Source organism: Rhincodon typus, chromosome 36 (genome assembly GCF_021869965.1).
Source record: "Rhincodon typus isolate 14 chromosome 36, sRhiTyp1.1, whole genome shotgun sequence".
NCBI classification, from domain to species: Eukaryota; Metazoa; Chordata; class Chondrichthyes; order Orectolobiformes; family Rhincodontidae; genus Rhincodon; species Rhincodon typus.
This window is the reverse complement of record NC_063367.1, coordinates 7,136,696-7,153,437: the sequence shown is the minus strand read 5'-3', so window position 1 is coordinate 7,153,437 and position 16,742 is coordinate 7,136,696.

The window sequence follows — 16,742 nt, the reverse complement described above, 5'->3', positions numbered from 1 at the left end:
AGACGACCCCAGCGATACTGGATAAAGCAAGAGGGAGAGTGAGAAAGCTAGGTCTTAAAGCTCTTAGGTTGTGAGACACAGTGAAAGTTGAGAAATGTTTCCACACTCAAGAAGCCTCTGATGAAAGATCAGTCTCCTGAGGAGGAGGAGGAGGAGGAAACACAAGAACAAAGGTCTTGGTGCAAAGCCCCGACACCTACTTCATGGATGTCAAATGTCCCAGTTGCTCCAAGATCCCTGCAGTGTTCAGGCTGTTGTCCAATATTGCGGAAGCTCCACTGTACGGTGCCAGCCCACGGGAGGAAAGGCCAAGCAATTGGTCACCCTTCTATCGGAAGGATGCTGTTAAACTTGAGAGAGTGCAGAAAAGATTTACAAGGATGTTGCCAGAACTGGACAGTTTGAGTTATAGAGTCATACAGTATGGAAACAGACCCTTCGGTCCAACCACTCCATGCTGACCAAGCTAAACTAGTCCCACCTGCCTGCGTTTGGTCCATATCCCTCCAAACCTTTCCTTATTCATTTACTTATCCAATGTCTTTTAAATGTTGTTATTGTACCAGCATCCAGGGAGATGCTGGATAGGCTGGGATGTTTTTCCCTGGAGCACAGAGCCTGAGGGGTGACCTTATAGAGGTTTATAAAATCATGAGGGGCATGGATAGGGTAAATAGACAAGGTATTTTCCCAGGCTAGGGGAGTCCAAAACTAGGGGTTTAAGGTCAGAGGGAAAAGGTTTAAAAAGGATCTAAGGGGAAAATTTTTCACGTAGCGAGAGGTGCATATATGAAATGAGCTGCCAGATGAAGACGGGGAGGCTGGTACAATTACAACATTTCAAAGGCATCTGGATGGGTACACGAATAGGAAGGGTTTAGAGGGATATGAGCCAAATGCTGGCAAATGGGACTAGTTCAGATTGGGACATTTGGTTGGCGTGGACGAGTTGGATCGAAGGGTCTGTTTCCGTGCTGTATGACTTCATAACAGAAGGCTATTGGTTCAGAAGAAAGCAGCACTAAAATGAAGGTTGGCACTTTGGGATGGGTGAAGCACCTGTACTGCCCGGCATGCAGGACCTGGCCGAGGGATACTGATTCAGTTCCTTCAGATCTGGATGGCAGAAGGAAGGAACTGGAACTGACGGAGGCTTGGTGGGCTGGGGACAGGGAGTTGTCATTGATCCATGGCCTTACCCATCTGGTTTATGGAAACCTCTTTGGACCTTCTGCTGGTATCGAGTTATTTGTTAGAATTGTCAAATAAAATGTTGTAATATTAAAAAATGGTGATCACTGCTACCTGTAAATGGTCAACGTTGACAGATGAAGCAGAAGAGGAGGGGATACGTGCCAAATAAATCATGTCTCAGCCTCTATTACATTATGTTCTAAATGCAAAGTTTGAAAAGAAGGTCATGTTTCCGATTCTCTTAATTTTAAGGTAAAATCGAAAGGGTCATGCAATTTATTAATAGCTCTGCCTGACCACAGGTATGGATGGCCCAGTTACTGCTGGGGAAAGAAGCACAGATCGAATGTATTTTGAAATGCATGTTCCAGGTTTAATTTTTTTTTCTTTTTTATGAAGTTGAAGTCACATGTAGACAGGATAGTGAAGAAGGCGTTTGGTGCACTTGTCTTTATTGGTCAGTGCATTGAGTCTAGGAGTTGGGAGGTCATGTTGCGGCTGTGCAGGATGTTGATTAGGGCCACTATTGGTGCAGTTCTGGTCTCCCTCCTTTAGGAAAGATGCAAAACTTGAAAGGGACAGAAAAGATTGACAAAGATATTGCCAGGGTTGGAGGGTTTCAGCTATAGGGAGAGGCTGGGGCCATTTTCCCTGGAGCATCAGAGGCTGAGGGGTGACCTTATAGAGGTTTATAAAATCATGAAGGGCATGGATAGGGTGAATAGTCAAGGTCTTTTCCCCAGGGTAGGGGAGTCCAAAACTAGACGGCATAAGTTTAAGGTGAGAGGAGAAAGATTTAAAAGGGACCTAAGGGGCAACTTTTTCACACAGAGGGTGATACGAGTATGGAATGAGCTGCCAGAGGAAGTGGTGGAGGCTGATACAATTACAACATTTAAAAGGCATCTGGTTGGGTATATGAACAGGAAGGGTTTAGAGGGATATGGGCTGAATGCTGGCCAATGGAACTAGATTAATTTGGGATATCTGGTCAGCATGGATGAGTTGGACTGAAGACTCTGATTCTGTGTTGCACAGCCCTATCACTCTATATCAAGAACTTTTCTGAAGAAGGGTCTAGGCCCGAAACGTCAGCTTTCCTGCTCCTCTGATGCTGCTTGGCCTGCTGTGTTCATCCAGCTCTACACCGTGTTGTCTCAAGAACTGAACAGCTTTTTACCATCACCAAATCACTGTCGTATTTTTAATTGATTATCCCAACACCGCTATATCACCCCTGTTTCCAATTCATCAATTTATATATGACCTGACAAGGGCAATATAGATTAGCTAAGGTGATGGAGGGAGAGGGCTAACTCAGAATACACTTGGAAGGGGACAGAAGACACCTTACCTTCTGGAGTGACCACCACATTCCAGGTTCACCATCTGAAAATCAAGGCAGAAACAGCTGTTCTTGTTATTGCAGACTTGCTGTCTCAAAGACTCCAAATGGGAACAGCGAGAGAGGAGTTCTAGAAACAGAGAGAGAGAGAAGGCAGCCAACAAAGAAAGCAAGTGACAGAGAAAGGGCTGTTCCATGTTAGCTACAAGGGAGAATGGTATTGGTTCTCTGCTCAAGGAGAGGGAACACGAAGAAATAAAGAACTCTGAAAGATTTGTGCTGGCGTTGAGAGGAAGGAATCAGTGATGTTGACTATAATGTTGGAGGTCAGTTCACGTTTCTCAAAAGACTGAACAAACCTCTGACAGTCACTGAACGATATGATGCAGTGATCTGGGAGAAAGGAGCTCATTAGAAACTGGGAATAACTTTGGGCTGGCTCCTATAAAGTCTGTACAACGTGGTTTAATGTATGAGCATGACATAGGATTTTCTCTTATGTTAATAGAACATTTCTATAGATTAGTCTATTGATTGCCTTCTAAGTAATTGTTAGTCTCTGTTGCTTTTATGTTGTTTGTAACAATAAATGTCTCAAAATCTGGTATCACATCATGTGTTTCCATTAAGATACTGAGAGTAAAGTAACTTCTTTAAAAGTTATCAGTCTCTATAGGGACTGTAGTTTTTGTCCCTCAGATGAACAGAACAGAGTCTATATCACGATTAGACAGTGTCAAGACAGCCATGAAAATGAAACAGATGAGCATTGCCTCACCATCCTCTGGCCATTCTGGCAGCCCCCTCGGGTTGGAAGGTTTCAGGAGATGGTGCAGAGATTCTGAGTATATAGGACCCACCATTTCCTTTTTGCTTTGATTTGATTTGATTGCTTATTGTTTTTATTAAATTATTATTATTATTATTAAAGTTTTGTTTTGTGTGAAGTACAGGCAGTTCATATCATACAGAGTGCATTTGAGTAATAGAACAGAGCGAGGAATACAATGTTACAGCTGCAGAGAAGGTGCACAAAGAGCGAGATCAACATTAAATTTAAAATTTGAGAGGTCCATTCAGAAGTTTAATAACAGCAGGGAAGAAGCTGTTCTTAAATCTGTTGGTACGTGTATACAAACGTTTACATCTTCTGTCCAACGGAAGAGGATGGAGGAGAGTATAGCTAGGGTGAGAGGGGTCTTTGATTATGTTGGTTGCTTTCCCGAGGCAGCAGGAAGTGGATGGAAAGCTGGTTAGAGTGATGGACTGGGCTGTGTTTATGACTCTGTGTATTTTCTTGCGGTCCTGGGAAGACCAGTTGCCGTATCACACTGTGATGCACCCAGATAGGATGTTTTCTACAGTGCAGCTATAAAAATTAGTAACAGTCGTTGTGGATATGCCAAATTTCCTTAGCCTCCTGGGGAAGGAGAGACATTGTTGTGCTTTCCTGACCGTCGCATCAACATGGGTGGACCAGGACAGATTGTTGATGATCACTACTCCCAGGAACTTGATGCTGTCGACCATCTCCACCTCAGTATCATTGAATTAGACAGGGATGTGCCCTCCACTCTGCTTCCTGAAGCCAATGACCAGCTCCTTCGTTTTTGTAGATGTTGACGGAGAGACTCTGCATCTTGTACAGGAATCTTTCGGGCTGATAACTTCTGACTAACATTGGTGAACAGTGTTGGATTCTTCAAATCGGAGGCTTTGCAGGTTTGCATTTGGCTAGGCTTCTCGACCTTTTAGGAATACAGTCTCCAGGAGCTTATAGGGAAAATCTAGCTCATGTCCCAATCTATATGCAGCTCCATCTCTGTAATGGCTATGAGATTGTACATCCTTATTCATACTTGTGCTGTGAGTTCATCACTTTTGCTGCGAGCACTCAAATACTTCAATTTTGTCTTTTCAATCACTTTTATACACCCAGATATATGTGTTGATTTCCTCTGAGTTCGGTATTTTCTATTCGTTTCTGTCATGGTCTGTTTATCATTTCCCGTATTAATATCCGTCTCTTTTGCCTAGTCTCTAGTTCTGGATTTGCCATGTCTTCCAAAATTTGATCCTTTGCCTGCGTTATCTAGTTTAAAATCTTTCACCTTCCCTAGTTAGGACCTTACCAGAACACGTGCTCCCAGTTCAATTCAGGTGTAGACTATCCCAATTATACAGCTCCCACTTACCCCCACACCCGTGTCCCACTGAATAAAAAGGTAACCTATTATCTAAATTTAAAATGCTTCAGGGCAGAGGGATCTGGGTGTCCTTGTGCCTGAGTTGCAGAAAGCTAGTATGCAGGTACAGTTGCCATAGGCTTACTCGACCATAGGGTTTCTCTATGTTATTTGAAAAAGGTGGTGGTTTAACTTGAAGGTTACCATGTCTCAGGCTAAGGGGTGTTTAAGAAGGACAGTCCTTCATGATAACCTCAACAGGTGCGGAGACTGAACCCATGCTGTTGGCTTCTTTCTACATTGCAAGCCAGCCATCCAGCCAACTGAACTAACTGCTTCGCCTTGCAGCATGGAATATGGAGGACAAATGGAATTTTGGCATTAATTGCTAAAGAAATGAAGTATAAAAGTAGGGAAGTGTTGTTGCAACTGTACAAGGCATTAGTGAGATTGCATCTGGAGTACTGAATACAGATTTGGTTCCCTTACTTTTAGCTACATTGCAGGCAGTTTAGAGAAGGTTGACTAATTCCAAAAATGAAAGTCTTGCCTTATGATGAGAGACCGAGTAGTTTAGGCCTTTACTCCCTAGAATTTAAAAGAATGAGAGAAGGTCTAATGGGGGTATATAAGATGCTAAAGGGGATGGACAAAGTTGACGTAGAGAAGATCTTTTCTCATATGGGGCAATCTAGAATGAGAGGTCATAGTTTTAGGATAAGGGGTAACAGATTTAAAACGGAGATCTAGAGGAATTACATCTCTCAAAAGATCATGTATCTGTGCAATTCACTATCCCAGAGTACGGTGGATGCCAGGACACTAAATAAATTTGAGGTGGAGACAGATTTTTAATTGGTAATGGGTTAAAAGAGTTATGGGGAGCGGGCAGGAATGTGGACGTGAGGCCAAGATGAGATCAGCTATAATCAGATCAAATGATAGCGCAGAATCAAGGGGCTGAATTGCGTTTTTATTTATTCACTCATGGGATGTGGGCATCTCTGGTCTAGGTCAGCATTTATTGCCCATCCCCAATTGCCCAGAGGCCAGGCTTGGTAAGGTTGACAGATTTCCTTCCCTACAGGACATTAGCGAGCCAGATGGGTTTTTCCAATAATTGATGATGGTTTCATGGTAATCATTAGACTCTTAATTCCAGATTCTTTTGTTGAATTCCAATTCAACGATCTGCCGATGACAGGATTCGACCCGGACTATTCCTGATCCCAGTTCTTATGTAAAGGCATTGGCTTAACTAGTATTTTATAAAGATTTAGCATGATTTCTTGCCCTTATTTCTCTATCTATAAAGCCTAGTACTTTATATATAAAGTGGCCTTAACTATTTGTCCAAAAGATCATGGAACTACGGATGCTGGAAATCTGAAAGAGAAAACAGAAATTGCTGAAAAAACTCAGCTGGTCTGGCAGCATTTGTGGGGAGAAAGCAAAGTTAACGTTTCGGGTTCAGTGACCCTTCTTCGGTTCTAAGTTTTTCCAGCAATTTCTGTTGTTGGTTCTTAACCAGTTGTCCTCCTATTCCCAAGAATTGGCCTACGTGCGCTCTCAGGTCACACTGGTTTTCAAACCAAGTTCATAATGCGTGAAATCGTGACATTCTTGTCACAAGTTATATACTTTATGCTTTCTCGTTCAGGAATCTGGGGCTGTGAATTCATGAGCCCAAACAGTTGTGGATAGAAACACAGGCCGGGGTTTAGTGTTCTCCGCACTAAGTGTTGAGACAGGCACTGCAAGGGTGACTAACTCCCCATTCTCCGGATCAAATAAATGCAGCAAGCTTTGTTTTAACCGGCATCTCGGTGCCGTTCCTCTTGATAAACCGGCACTAAGCATGCTAAAATACCGTCAAATACCGTGATGCCGGAGTATTCTGTAAAAGCGTAATCGTATTCTGTATACCCCTTGCATTACGGTTCTACTACTTACTTATTGATTTTAGGAGGTAACTTGATGCTTTTGCATAGACTTTTTTGGGGGTGTTAATGTGTCGAAGTCTCGGCTGGTCAGGGCTGAATGTGCCTCTCGATTATCCGAAATATTTGATCAACCGGCACAATGCCGATCCGATAGGTGCCGGTTAATACAAAAACTTGCTGTACTTAAGAGACATCTGGCAAATTTCTCAAAGGATTTGATTTGATTTATTATTGTCACATGTACCGAGATACAGTGAAAAATTATTGTTTTGCGTGCTTTCCAGACAACTCATAAGTTCATCGGGGTAATAGAACAGAACGCAGAATATAGTGTTACAGCTATAGAGAAGGTGCAAACCCAATATATCAGAGGTCCATGTCCTAAAAGTAATAAAAATAACGATTCTGTATGAAAGACAATAAACTGTGTTAGAGCATTATAATTATAGCATTATAGTGACAGCAGCAATTGTATTGTTACTCATGATTCCTGGCAGTGCTGTTGTAGGAATTATTGGAGTGGTTACAATGGGAAGTGGTGATCGCTATCTTTTCTCAGCCGGAACTGGAAAGGTTTGTTCCAGACACTGATTGAAAGAGTAGATTTCCTGTAGGTACTGACCAGCGAGAGAGTTTCACCCACTGCCACTGACCACCCAAAAAGGTTGGGTTTTACATCCAATACCAAGCACTGGCTGTGCCCAGCAGACACAGTCTGTATGGTGCAGGAAGATGGGCTGTTTATGGATTGCTGGAGGAAGTGCCAGCAAGAGACTTCATAAAAGAGATTCAATCCTAACTCAAGGATAATGTGAAGGAGAGGGAGGGGATAACAGTGTGTTTCTATGCTAATTCTTTCTATTTGGGCATCACTGGAAAGGCCAGGCATTATTGCCCAACCCTAATTGCCCCTTGAACTGAGTGGCTTGCTAGGCCAGAGGGCAATTAAGTGTCCTAGAGTTGTACAGCATGGAAACAGACCCTTCAGTCCAAGTCATTCATATCGACCAGATATCCTAAATCAATCTATTCTCATTTGCCAGCATTTGGTCCATATCCCTCTAGACCCTTCCTATTCATATACCCATCCAGATACCTTTTAAATGTTGTAATTGTACCAGCCTCCACCATTTCCTCTGGCAGCTCATTCCATACACGCACCACCCTCTGTGTGAAAAAGTTGCCCCTTAGGTCCTTTTTATATCTTTTCCCTCTGACCTTAAACCTATGCCCTCTAGTTTTGCCCTACTCAAGGGCAAAAGACCATGGGTGTTTATCCTATCCATGCCCCTTATGATTTTATAAACTTATATAGGATCACCCCTCAGCCTCCATCGCTTCAGGGAAAATAGCCCCAGCCTATTCAGCCTCTCCCTACAGCTCATAACCTTCAACCCTTCAACCCTGGCAAAACCCGTGTAAATCTTTTTTGCACCCTTTCAAGTTTCACAACATCTTTCCTATAGTAGAGAGAACGAATTGAACGCAGTATACCAAAAGTGGTCTATCTAATGCCCTGTACAGCCGCAACATGACCTCCCAACTCCAATACTCAATGAATTGACCAATAAAGACAAGTATACCAAATGCCTTCTTCACTGTCCTGTCTACCTGTGACTCCAACCTCAAGGAATTATGCATTTGCAACCCAAGGTCTCTTTGTTCGGCAAAGGACCCTACCATTATACATCCCGCCCGATTCACCTTACTAAAATGCAACACTTCACATTTATAGAACAAAGAACAAAGAAAATTACAGCACAGGAACAGGCCCTTCAGCCCTCCAAGCCTGCGCCAATCCAGATCCTCTATCTAAACTTGTCGCCTATTTTCCAAGGATCTGTATCCCTCTGCTCCCTGCCCATTCATGTATCTGAATAGATACATCTTAAGTAACACTATCGTGCCCGCCTCTACCACCTCCGCTGGCAACGCGTTCCAGGCACCCACCACCCTCTGCGTAAAGAACTTTCCACGCATCTCTCCCTTAAACTTTTCCCCACTCACCTTGAAATCGTGAACCCTAGTAATTAAGTCCCCCACTCTGGGGAAAAAGCTTCTTACTATCCACCCTGTCTATACCTCTCATGATTTTGTAGACCTCAATCAGGTCCCCCCTCAGCTAATGAGGGGAAAACAAAAACAATTGGAAATCACAGCAGGTCAGGCAGCATCTGTGGAGAGAGAGTAAGTTTGCAGCATTTTTTGTTTTTGGTACAGATTTCAGCATCTGCAGTAATTTGCTCCTACATTGTGTTTAATCAGCTAATGTGGGCCTGTGCAGTACAAGACGAATTGATGACAAAGAAAACTTCACAATAATTTTACAGACTGTAGACACTATCAGAACATACAAGTAGACAGAGGAAGATACTGATTACCTGAATAGGTGGCTTTCGGTGAAGTCAGGAGAAAGGCAGCAAGGTAGAGTAGATGAATGCACACCAGGTAGAGAAAGATGCAAGAGTTGTGCTTGGCCACATGAGTTCTCAGCCTGAGCTGTTTGGCATGACAACAAGGTCCCTCACCAACTTCTACAGATGCACCATAGAAAGCATACTGTCCGGGTACATAACAGCCTTGTACGGCAACAGCTCTGTCTAGGACCGTATGAAACTACAGAAGGTGGTGTGCACAGCCCAGACCATCACGGAAGCCAACCTTCCATCCATGGACTCTATTTACACGGCCCATTGCTGCAGAAAGGCTGCCAACATCATCAAAGACCCATCGCACTCCGGTAATGCTCTCCTACAACTTCTTTCGTCAGACAGAAGACACAGAAGCTTGAACACATGGACCAGCAGGTTCAAGAACAGCTTCTTCCCTGCTGTTATTAGACTGATGAATGGACCCTCTAACTTCAAATAAAGCTGATCTCGCTAATATTGATCTTGCCTAGCACATACCCTGTGCAATGTAACTTGTATGCCTAAATCTAGTTTTATTTTTCCCTTATGATCTGTATGTCCTTGCTTACTCTGACCTGCCTATACTGTTCGTAAACAAAGCTTTTCACTGTACTTTGGTACACATGACAATAAATCAATCAAATCAAATCAAATCCAATGAGCTTGTGGAAAGCCAGATCACCAGGAAAATATGTGGAAAAGAAAGAGAGAAGATTATAAATGATTTGTCAAGGACAAAGCACCTGGGCAAATGAGAAGTAAAAAGAACCAAAGCTAAAGTTTGAAAGATGACGGTGAGGATGCAGGATACAATAGATTGAGGAGGATGGGGAGGCAATGGCCTTGTGGTATTTTTGCAAGACTATTAATCTGGGGACCTGGGTTCGAATCCTGTCATGGCAGATGGTGAAACTTGAATTCAATGAATTAAGATCCTAATGGTGACCATAGAACCATTGTCTCAAATGCTCTTTAGGGAAGGGAATTGCTGTCCTTACTTGGTCTGTCCTGTGTGTCACTCCAGCCAAGTTGATTCTTAATTGGCCTTTGGGCAATTAGGAATGGGCAATAAATGCTGGCCTGGCCAATGACACTCACATCCTGTAAATGAATATTCAAAAAAAGGAGATAACACAGTGTGGAGCTGGAGAAACACAGCCGGCCAGGCAGCATTAGAGGAGCAGGAAAGTTGACCTTTCAGGTCGGGACCCTTCTTCAGAAATGGGGGAGAGGGAAGGGAGCTCAGAAATAGACAGAGAGAGGAGAGGTGGGGCTGGGGAAGGTAGGTGGGCTGGTGATAGGTGAATGCAGGTAGGGAGTGGTGGGGATTGGTCAGTGAGGTGAGAGGAGCGGATAGGTGGGAGAGAAGATGGACAGGTTGTGTCGGTAGATCTTTGCTGATAATTTTGAAAGAAACTGGCTACTCAATAAAAAGTGCTTTGAAACCATGCAAAGTCATATAGGGAAACTAAACAGACACAGATACACACACATTCACTCAGACACTAACACACACTCACACAGATACACACACACACACACACACACACACACAATTACAGATACACACACACACACAATTACAGATACACACACACACATACACACCTGGATACATACACACAGAGACACACAGATACATACACACTCACTCACAGATACACACACACATTCACACACACACACACACACACTGACACCGAAATATACACACGCAGATACATACACACAAACTACACAGACATGCACACAATCACACAGATACAGACACACACTCATACAGATACACACACACACTTAGGTACATACATACAGAGACACACAGATACATACACGCACACTTACTCACAGCTACACACACAGACACACACACACTCACACAGATACAAACATTCACACACACACACTCACACATATACTGCACACAGCCCCACACACAGACAGGTACACACACATTACACAAATGCACAAATAGGCTAATTGTGTGTCTGTCTTATTGTAAGTAAGGATCCTTTCAGCCTGTGGTTGAACTGTTCTGAAGACAGCAGAGTATCTCAGTAAACCGTCAGGTAAGCGATTTAGGTGTGAAGAGATATCACCTTGTGAACATTACACAACTGAAACTGAGTCAAATTAGGGAGGAAGTCAGCAAAAATGAGGACATCAGATAATCTTTTAGTAAGAGAACCAGGGGTGATTGGATTTGATACAGCCAGCAATCAAGCTGTACAGATCTGTCAGGCGTCACATCTCACGAATAGATGCTTTTGTATGAGGCCGGATCAGACACAAGGCAATGCAGGAAGACCTTCTCCAGAAGGAACACAAAGGTGACATTGGAATGGAGAAGCATAGGCCCAAAGCCAGATCAGCTGTGTATTGGAGATACATCAGAGATGGCATCTGCAGAAATACGAAAAATACTCAGCCAAAGAAGGAGGTGATACATTAAGTCTCACTCTAAGGTGTGGCTTTATATGAAACAACTTAAAGTGAACCATAGTTTCCCATAGGAACCAATGTAAAAGATGGATTTAGGTCCAGTCAGACCTTTTTTATAAAAAACTAAAACATTACGCCGAGTAAGTTGAAACACTTTACAGTGTTTAATTAAAACAATTAAAATAATTCAAAAATATTCAATAAAAATATAACTTTCTACTTGCACAGAATTTGTTAACTGCTGTAGTTCCTGTCTTCTGCAAAACTATCCTGTTTTCTTAATAAAAACCGAAAGAACTGCGGATGCTGTAAATCAGGAACAAAAACAAAGTTTCTGGAAAAGCTCAGCAGATCTGGCAGCATCTGTGAAGGAAAAACACAGTTAACGTTTCAATTAACTCAGTTCTGAGGGAGGGTCACCGGACCCGAAATGTTAACTCTGTTTTCTCCTTCACAGATGCTGCCAGACCTGCTGAGCTTTTCCAGCAACTTTGTTTTGTATCCTGTTTTCTTGTTTCCTATTCCACAATGCGGTGGTTATTCCTCCAGCCAGTCGACTTTTTCTGGAAGATCATCGCTCAAATCCTCCATTCTTTGAAAAAAAAATTCCCAAACAATACTGCAAAAGTCATGAGGGTGTTTCTATCAGAGATTTTTTTTAAAAAAATGCTTGTTGAAGTGGCTCCTGACTTTCACCAACGCCACTCATAGAGTCATAGAGGTCTATAGCAAAGAAACAGGCCCTTCGGTCCAACTTGCCCATGCCTCCCAGTTTTCACAATTAATATAATCCCATTTGCCTGTGTTTAGTCCATATTTCTCCATATCTATCCCACCCATGTACGTGTCTAAGTGTTTCTTAAATGACAAAATTGCTTCCACCACTGTCTCTGGCAGCACATTCCAGACACTCACCACCCTCTGTGTGAAAAAATGTCCCTCTGGGCCATTTGGTATCTCTCCCCCCTCACGACAAACCTATGCCCTCTAGTTTTAGACTCCTCTACCATGGGAAAATGCTGTTGGCTATCTACATTATCGATGCCTTTCATGATTTTATAGACCTCTATAAGGTCACCCCTCAAGTCTCCCATGCTCCAGCAAAAAACATCTCAGCCTATCCAACCGCTCCTTATGACTCAAACCTTCCAGTCCAAGTGGCATCCTCGTAATTCTTTTCTGCGCTGTTTCTAGTTTAATAATATCCTTTCTGTAGTAGGATGACTAGAACTGCACGCTGTACTCCAAATGTGGATTTATCAGCTGCAACAAGACATCCCAACTTCTATGAGATAGTAAGAACTATCAGAAAAGAAGAGTCCCGACCCGAAACGTCAGCTTTCCTGCTCCTCTGATGGTGCCTGGCCTGCTGTGTTCCTCCAGCTTCACACTGTATAGTCCCAACTCCTATACTCAGTGCTCTGACCAATGAAAGATAGCAAGCTGAAAGCCTTCTTCACCGCTCTGTCTACCTACCGCTCGTATCAGAGCTTTGGCAATTCACAGGGAGAGAATCTTGCAAGGTCCAATATGACTACAGGCCCTACCAACTGCCCAATGTTAATGCAAAATAACATTGAACACAATAACCTTAAATAATCCTTACTGTAGCCACTGAAGTACCACCGACACTGTGGAAGTCAAGTTATTCACACACATTCGTGAATATTATCTCATAGTTTCAGACCACTGCTCAAAATTCTCTTTGATCTGAGGTTTGAGAGCTACAGTACAAGTTCTGTTCACTGAGCAAGGGACATCTGAAAAGTGAGATTATGTGATAATTGAATACAATTCACTGCCAGAGAATGTAAGAAATTCACTGAAAGGTTTGGATCCAAGATCATCCCATTGACCAAGGGGAACACAGCTTTATAAAAAGACACATCTAGATGGTCAGGAGAATCCCTTCCGTCTGACCTTCACAAAGACAAAGGAAGATCCAAAACTTGCCTCATTGTCACTCCAGTTCCCGCATGTCAAGTTTGACTTGAAATTCCTTGCAGAGTTGTTGAAGTATAAAGCAATTCTGCCAAACCAGATAGCTCCTTCTGGTCACTTGGAGGAAGTAAGTCAACAAATTATCGATGCATGGGAAGAAGGAGGTCAGCACATCAACAAACAGAGACAACAAAGTGCAGAGCTGGATGAACACAGCAGGCCAAGCAGCATCAGAGGGGAAGAAATGCTGACGTTTCGGGCCTAGACCCTTCATCAGAAATGGGGGAGGGGAAGGGGGTTCTGAAATAAATAGGGAGAGAGGGGGAGGTGGATAGAAGATGGATAGAGGAGAAGATAGGTGGAGAGGAGACAGACAGGTCGAAGAGGCGGGAATGGAGCCAGTAAAGGTGAGTGTAGGTGGGGAGTTAGGGAGGGGATAAGTCAGTCCAGGGAGGACAGACCGGTCAAGGGGGCGGGATGAGGTTAGTAGGTAGGAGATGGGGGTGCGGCTTGAGGTGGGAGGAGGGGATAGGAGGAGAGGAAGAACAGGTTAGGGAGGCGGGGACGAGCTGGGCTGGTTTTGGGATGCGGTAGAGGGAGGGGAGATTTTGAAGCTTGTGAAATCCACATTGATACCATTGGGCTGCAGGGTTCCCAAGCGGAATATGAGTTGCTGTTCCTGCAACCTTCGGGTGGCATCATTGTGGCACTGCAGGAGGCCCAGGATGGACATGTCGTCTGAGGAATGGGAGGGGGAGTTGAAATGGTTCGCAACTGGGAGGTGCAGTTGTTTATTGCGAACCGAGCGTAGGTGTTCTGCAAAGCGGTCCCCGAGCCTCCGCTTGGTTTCCCCGATGTAGATGAGGCCACAATGGGAACAGAGGATGCAGTATACCACATTAGCAGATGTGCAGGTGAACATCTGCTTGATGTAGAAAGTCTTCTTGGGGCCTGGGATGGGGGTGAGGGAGGAGGTATGGGGGCAGGTGTAGCACTTCCTGCGGTTGCAGGGAAAAGTGCCAGGTGTGGTGGGGCTGGAGGGGAGTGTGGAGCGGACAAGGGAGTCACAGAGAGAGTGGTCCCTCCGGAAAGCAGATAAGAGTGGGGACGGAAAGGTGTCTTTGGTGGTGGGGTCGGATTGCAGATGGCGGAAGTGTCGGAGGATGATGCGTTGGATCCGGAGGTTGGTGGGGTGGTACGTGAGGACGAGTGTGAGGGATGAGTTACGGGAAATGCGGGAGACACGGTCGAGGACGTTCTCGACCACTGAGGGGGGGGATGTTGCGGTCCTTGAAAAACGAGGACATCTGAGATGTACAGGAGCGGAATGCCTCATCCTGGGAGCAGATGCGGCGGAGGTGAAGGAATTGGGAACAGGGGATGGCATTTTTGCAGGAAGGTGGGTGGGAGGAGGTGTATTTTAGGTAGCTGTGGGAGTCGGTGGGCTTGAAATGGATATCGATTTCAAGCCCACCGACTCCCACAGCTACCTAGAACAATTGGAACAAATACATTGATACAGAGATACAATATATTTTGAGAGAAAGAATGATTTTTTTATATCATTCGTGAAAAGTTTGGAACATGGTGTTATTTGAATGTATATCCTAAAGTGCCATTTCCAATATCACATTCCTGTCATGTGCTGAGTATTGATGTATCAGTCTATCAGCCACGTAGAGTCCAGCAAGAAATACACTTAGTGAAGCTCAAACATTGAGTCTATAATGTAATTATATCTTATTTACGGGAACCAGAAGACATAACAATGGTGGTGGATAATTATATAACTAATGGGACAATGGAGGCTGTTTAAACATCCAACTCAACCTCTTTTGGAGGTGCCCACCATTCCAATGCCTCTTTGTTCAGCCAATTTAACTCACTTCATCTAAGATCAACCAACAGCATAAGACACTAAATGCAGCAAAGGCAATGGACCCTAATAATACCCTGGCTAGTCCTGAAGAGCTGTGGTCCAGAACTAGCTGCACCCCAGGTCAAGTACAGTCCACAACGTTGGGACCTCTCCAACAGTGGGGACAATTGCCCAGGAATGTTCTGTGAGCCAAAAGCAGGACAAATCCCATTCACTAACTTAAGCATTCAACCACCAAAGCAAATTGATGACTGTGCGTACCAAGGTGTGTCTGCATTGTATTTGAGCTCCTTTATGAGCAACCCACAACCTTTACCACATACAAATGTAAGGGGCAACTGATACAGAGGAATTTGGGTGGCATGGTGGCTCAGTGGTTAGCACTGCTGCCTCACAGCGCCAGGGACCTGGGTTCGATTCCACCCTCGGGCGACTGTCTGTGTGGAGTTTGCACATTCTCCCCGTGTCTGTGTGGGTTTCCTCCGGGTGCTCCGCTTTCCTCCCACAGTCCAAAGATGTGCAGGTTAGGGTGGATTGGCCACGCTAAATTGCCCATAGTGTCCAGGGATGTGTAGATTAGGTGGGTGAGAGGGGGATAGGTCTGGGTGGGATGCTGTGAGGATCAGTGTGGACTTGTTGGGCCGAAGGACCTGTTTCCACCTGTAGGGGTTCTATGATCAGCATGTTTCCATCCAGGCCAAATATCATCCTGAGTTTTGATCGACATTTCTTCCCTGTCACTGGCCAAAAGGCTGAAACTCCCCATAACACCACCACAGCTATTACTCCTACAGCTGTTATTCCTACATCACAGGAATGGCAAAAATTCAAAATGGCAGTTCACCATCAACTTCACACAGAATATCAACAATGGGCACTTCACATCTGAGGAAAGACTGGGAAAATGACGCAGTGGGGATCATACCTCAGGAAAGATATATTAGGCTTGGTTTGGGCACAACACAAGCCCACAAGAATGATACCAAACAAGGTTTGATCATGAGGGCCAGTCCAAAAGGCTCGATTAATATTCCCTCAAAATAGAAGATTAAAGAGTGATCTTACTGAGGTTTGTAAGGTGATAAAATGATTGGACATATGAGGTAGTGACCAGACATCGGCTCGGATAGAATAAAACAGAAAAGGGAGACAAACTTAGATGCAGGCCATACTTGGATAGTAGACCGTACGGCAATGCAACAATGGGACATTACTAAGGAAATGAATCAGGAGTGAAGGGGAGTCAGCAGCACAGTGAGTGTTAATCGTGCTCAGTGTGAACGAAGCAGGAACACAGTGAGTGTTAATCGTGCTCAGTGTGAACGAAGCAGGAACAGTGAGTGTTAATCATGCACAGTGTGAAGGAAGCAGGAACGCAGTGAGTGTTAATCGTGCTCAGTG